Source organism: Myotis brandtii, unplaced genomic scaffold (genome assembly GCF_000412655.1).
Source record: "Myotis brandtii unplaced genomic scaffold, ASM41265v1 scaffold1225, whole genome shotgun sequence".
NCBI lineage: Eukaryota > Metazoa > Chordata > Mammalia > Chiroptera > Vespertilionidae > Myotis > Myotis brandtii.
The window spans coordinates 996,623-1,002,828 of record NW_005354272.1 but is presented as its reverse complement, the minus strand read 5'-3'; positions in this window follow the sequence as shown (position 1 = coordinate 1,002,828).

Here is a 6,206-nt window from a genome sequence, read left to right as displayed (position 1 = left end):
CTGATCATCTTGCTATAAAGAATTATGTTGTCTTAATCCCTAAAGCCTGGAAAGGCTATGAAGGCAGTGTCACAGCATGGAAATAGTAATAATAATAATAATAATAATAATAATAATATATACACACACACTCTCTGGAGACACTAGAGTCTGCTAGGCAGTGGGGCACATACAGAGGGGTGTCACAGATATTAAAGCCAGTTCAAATTTGACGCCTCTAGATTTAATGTTTCAGCTTGTCTTCAGACTTTGGAGCCCAGAAAGGGAAGGCAGGTTGGCCATAAGGGCCCTGGCCTGGTGCGAGGGTGGCTGAACCTGCAGCTCCCAGGCCTCATGGATAAGGCTGGAGTTGGGGATTTTGCTGTGTCCACAGAGTGGGAGGCCACTCAGATGGTGTGGCAGCTCCCATGGTATTTAACTGATTCTGGAAAGGTGTCATTTTATTTAAGTTGACGTTAAAGCTCTAGCAAAAAAATAATAACAAACAAAAAAAACAACAACAACCAAAACCCAAACCAACCAGAAACTTCTTTTCTTCTCTTTCTCCCAGTAACTGAACCCGCTAGCTGTTCTCAATTGGAAAGGGGCAGAAATTCTCTCCTGCCCGAGTGCCCAGCCACTTTCAGAGAGCAAGGGGGAGGAAAAAGCGAAGTCGGATTCTTGGCCTGTGCCCTGCAGCCCAGTAACCGCGGACTCCTTCCGCTTCTGTCCTGGAGAAAGGGTCGCAGCTACAGTGGCAGTTTTGTGCACCATCCGCTGCCTGGTTTTGTTTGGGTTACACAAAGGCTGTTACTGGGACCCGAGTTTATCCCAGGCGAAAACATAACAGGAAACAGTTTTTGGCCTCAAATTTTGCTCAAGAAGACTCCCCTCTGTCCTTTGAGTGTAGATGGAAACCTGGAAAATTACAGGAGAAGAGAATCTAATATAATAAAAAAGATAGTTTAACAAATAAGGGTTCTAGGGGAAAGATATATTTCTCCAAGGGTCTATCTACCTTGAAGAAATCCAGACAGGCCCAGGAGAGCTACAGGAGTTGTTCCAGAGCCAGTTCTGTAGACTCTGTCCTATGCATAGGACCACCTTTTGCCAAACTCGGTCCCGACCCTTAGGACAAGGGCAAGTGGGCGGGTTGAACACTTTTCTGGAAGACAGGTGGCGGCCCCCTTTGGGAAACACACACACACACACACACACACACACACACACACACAACACACACACACACACACACACACACACACACACACACACACCTTTCCATAATCGTGAGAACTCCCCAGACTTGAAGGGTTTGCAAAAGCTGTTCTGAGGGTGCAGAAGAGAGTGGGGAAAGAAGGAATAGTTTTGGAGAGGAAGGAGAAAGGAAAAATTGTGCCGAGATCGAGTTCATTTTCCGCTTGGGCGGGTCCCAGCACCCTATCCCCATGTTGTGATCACCAGGGACCAGTGCACGGAAACTCCTCAGGATTACCAACTTCCAAGTGGTGTGATTGAGGTAGAGCAATGGGTCTCTTTCTATTTATGGTTCACTTTTGGAGCCAATGGAAACAATACAAAGTTGACTCTTAAAAGAGTGGAAGGAAGGAAACGCTCCCGCTTTCAGGCTTACCCTGACATTTTTGGCTCTCTTCTCTAAAGCCCCACCTTTGTCTAACCCTGGGAGCTACACTTTGGGGTTGGACCTTCAGACACGGTCTCAAGTCTGGGGTGACTGTGAGAACTTTGCGGTTCTGAGGTTGGACTTTCTGGCGGGCATGAGGGAAGCCCCTTTCTCCCCTTTTGGGATTTCATTCAGCCCTGCTCTGGGCTCCCTCCCCTCAGCCCCAACTGTCCTGGTCTGGTGGTCTTGGCCAACCGGGACCGCGGGGAGGGGCGGAGGAAGATGGGGAGGGCGGACTGATCGAGGCAGGGGGTGGCGCTAATGTCAGGTGCTTCGTGAGGCTGGAACCCCAAGCCCTGGCCACAAGGCACCTGGCGTGGGCATCATTAATTATTAGGCAGTAAATGCTGAAAAGTAAGCTCAAGCTATCCAAATTCAGGTGGGAGCTGGTATATATATATATATTTGAGTAGGAAGAGGGAAAAGAAAAGTGTAAGTGGAATGAGAAACAGCGATTAGGTTTCTTAAAGCATCGTTACTAACTTCGCACTCATCTGAAGCCAGGTTTGCTTCCTGGGTCCACTCATTTGTAGGTCTGAGCTTCTCACTTTGTACCTGGTTTGGGGGATCCTTGGTGGAAGTGTCAATATTTGTTCATATAGGAACCGAAAATCGCTACAACTTCCCTAGAGATTCAAGCTCCAGGAGTTTTATCATCTCTATCAATCAAGGAGGATGGACATTGCTTTATAAAGCTGGATCCAGTGTATTCAGGCCACCTTTCCGTTTGTTCAGATCCAAAAGATCTACTACTATTATTGTTGTTGAGTAAAAAGGAAGAGGAAAAAACTCTGCTCACACGGATAGGGCCAAAATAAATGAACAGTGCAATTTGATGTCAGGAACAAAAGTAGCTTTCCTTTTTTCCCCCCTCTTTTGTTTGAAAAGGAATTATTTTTATATGGCTTAAAATAGAATATTAAGCATCAATAAATTCTTCAAAATCACACCAGTTCTTGGTTCTAGCTCTAATACATTTTCAAACTCCTTCCTCTGGGTATCACTGTGAAGTAAACAGGGCACAGCAGGTCATTGTGAGAATTGTCTCTTGGGCTCTACTCTGCAAAAGGAAAAAAAAAATCATGTCATATAAGACAGAATTCCACAGGTAATGGTGAAGTGGTTTTCTGGAAAAAGAAGAAAATGAAATAGAATTAAACTAAAAACTCATCCAAATTAAGGCAATTTTTTTGTGGAAACAATCATCCTCAAGTTCAAATGTCTTGAATATTATCTTATTTGTCATGAGTAATTTCCATGAAATTCCTTAATGGAATTAGCATTTGGAAGATCCGTATATAAAAATAAAACACATGTATCACAGCATAGTCTGTAAATAGCAGCTCTCAAAAATATAAACATTTCTCCATACATATGAATGTAAAATGTGTTTGTCAATACCTACAACGTCAGAATAAAAAGCTTTTCTAGTTATATCTATAGGAGGTGGAAACATCCTGAAAAGTACATTAAAAAGTATAGTTTGTTTAATATTTCACAGACAAAAGCAACAACAACAACAAAAACCAACTAACTGAATTTTAATTCTTCTTTTGGAGCTTTTAGAGCCCTGTAGGCAGCTTTTGATTTAGAACTGTGATGGTGATCATTTCATTCTGAAATTAAAATTTATTTTAACCAATAATTATATGGTAAACAATGAAAAATAAATATCCATCCCTCAGAAGTGTGTGATAATTATTTTGTAAAGTATGAGTAAAAATGGAGCTCATTTTTTATATAAAGTATAAATATATTTGTAGTATTGAAATCTTTATGAAGGAGAAATTGGAAATTTAAAAGTTCTCACGAATAAATATACAAAATTCTACAAACATGCACTAGTAAATATTTTTAGGAATTGTCTGTTTAAAAAATTAAGAAAAGAGATACCTACACACAGAAAGATAATTGAAAAATAACCTCATAATTTGAAATAACCTCAAATAAAAACAAACAGAGGTATAGGGTCCAAATATTTTTTCTTTGTTGGTTATTACCTATTTTTATGACTTGGAATAGCTACATTTATTTAAAATTCCAAAAATGTGTCTTAACTGCAATAAAAATATTTGGAGTTCAGGACAATAGTTAATCAGTATTCAACAATTTTAGTGCTGTGTTTCTATTGTATGTACTACTTCTATTATATACTATAAATCTTTACAGAGGGCTCTGCTATTTTTGGTACAGCAGGGTAAAATTTATGGGTCTAAAATATATTCCAGAATATGTATTAATGCTGTGGCTGAGAAAAAATCCAAGGATATTCATTAGATTTAAAACTTAGCTAATATTAATATAGTTTCTGAATAAATATTTACAGAATTAAGGCAATAATTAAATGGAAGTGCCAAATTCCAAGATTATTATGTCTGTGTATATATCTTCAAATAAGTGATTTGTATAATGAAACAATATTCTATGGAGATTATGTGATTTTTGGTCATAATTTTTGGTCATAATTTCACTCCATCAACTGACCTGATGGAGTCAGTTGATATCCTGGCTCCTCCCTTTTTCATTTGTGGGCATCAGTACCCTAGACAAGATGCTCACTAAAGTTTTATGTAGTTCTCAGAGCAGTGGTTTCCTTTACTCTTGCCTATAGATAAAAATCAAAACTTTTAAAGGTAGAATTTTATTTGTGAAAAATTAAATTGGGAAAATCTACTTAATTTGGCTGTAAATGCAATTGACTAACAATTTCCATTGTAATATCTCATTTTAAGGTTTTTCTTTTCTTCAAGTCCTATTTCAGAAATATACATTCTTTGAAACAAGGGAGGATACAGGAAACTTATGCTTCTTAGTTTGAAAAGTAAATAAAATACATTTCTATTATTTTGTTTATATTGATTATAAAGAATATTTTCATCAACTGGGGCAAAGGGTGCTTAAGAGATGGAAACACCATTAAATTCAGTTGTTTAAGGGCATGGATTTGGGAAGTATGAACTTTAAGTTCTGGTCATATGTAAATAGATGTAAAATATATTTGCTATATGTATTAATTTACTGACAGCTATACAAATCCCATTATATAAAGTAACAAAAAGAAGAAAACACAATCCTTCTATGCTCTCTCATTGCTGGATCAGTGTGAAGAGCTAAATATATTGAGTGTATTATTCAACTACAGGTTCTGCAGCTGATGCTTGTTACTTACCTATCAGCTGATAGCATTTGAGTGGACAGATTAATTAATTAACCCAACAAACATTAAAGACAAATATGGTAATTTTTATAGAGACTATATATTTAAAAAAATGAATTCCAAGTGCTTTCTTCCTTTCAGAAATTTAAAAGGAGAGACACAAACAGTTCAAATACACGGTAAAATATGGTTTTGGTCATAAGAGATGCATAAACAAAATTTGATTGGGGAATATTTAACTTTTTTATTCTCTTAAAAAGATATCAAATGTCAATTGCTGATTTAGAAAATCAGAACAAAATATCATATCACAAAGTTTTCCTTCTCCTTTTTTATGCTTTCCTTTCCTCCTTTCCCTTCCCCTCAGCTCCATCCTTTTCTCTGCTCCTCTCCCTTGCTTTGGAACCTAAGGGAATATGAAATTTTCAAAAGGACTTTCTCAGGGTGTTGGCAATGGTGTTATGAGCTGGCTGCCTGAATGCTCGCTAGGCCTTTGTTGTTTGGGGTAGTTTTCTCAGAGTGCCCCTTGCAGTCAGGGACCAGCTTAAGCTGTGTGAATTCTGTGCCTTGAGGCTGGTCAGAACTTTTCAGCAACCAGGTGTCCATTTTTATGGTTGAGGTGGGTCAGACCATCCAAGGACCAAGTTCTGACACTTCCAGCCTAACATTTGGGAGATGACAGTGATTGTTCAGCAGGACATTTACACTTCGCAGAATTATGCACAATTTCACTCTCTTTTATTATTTGTTTGATTTAAATACAGATTCCCTTGTCACTAACAAGTAAGCTTTTTCTTGTTTTTAATATGGTTCCTTTGTTTTTTACTCAGTTTTAAAACTATTTACTATAAAAGTATCAGAATACCATTTGTGTGTGTGTGTGTGTGTGTGTGTGTGTGTGTGTGTGTGTGTGTGTGGATTTTTTATCTGTTCTGAAATAGTAAGCCATGTTTCTCTTTTCCCTGAGGCTGACTTGATTTTCTGGTAGTATTTTCCAAGGAAATTTTATGTTCTTCTTATAATATTTGATAGTCACCTCATGAAACCAAGGAATAAATAATTCATGTTCTCTGAAATGGGTTACATTCAAGTTCTTTAGAAGCTCTAAATAGGGCTAATCTGTAATTAATCAGAGAGGTAGGAATAACTGACCAGTTTATATATTATTCAGATTCTTATTTGTTCTTCTTTGTTGTTGTTCTTTGGGTCAATTAGAGAGTGGTCCAACACAGACTAGTCTTGTTACTACTTGCTGGCTGTTTGGGTAAGTCGATTCAGACAAGAGAGGTTGCAAAGTGTGTTTGAGGACTTTGTTTTGTCATTTCCACATGATTCTTATCCTCTTTATTAAAAGTTTTCATTCTGAACAATTTCAAAGATACAAAA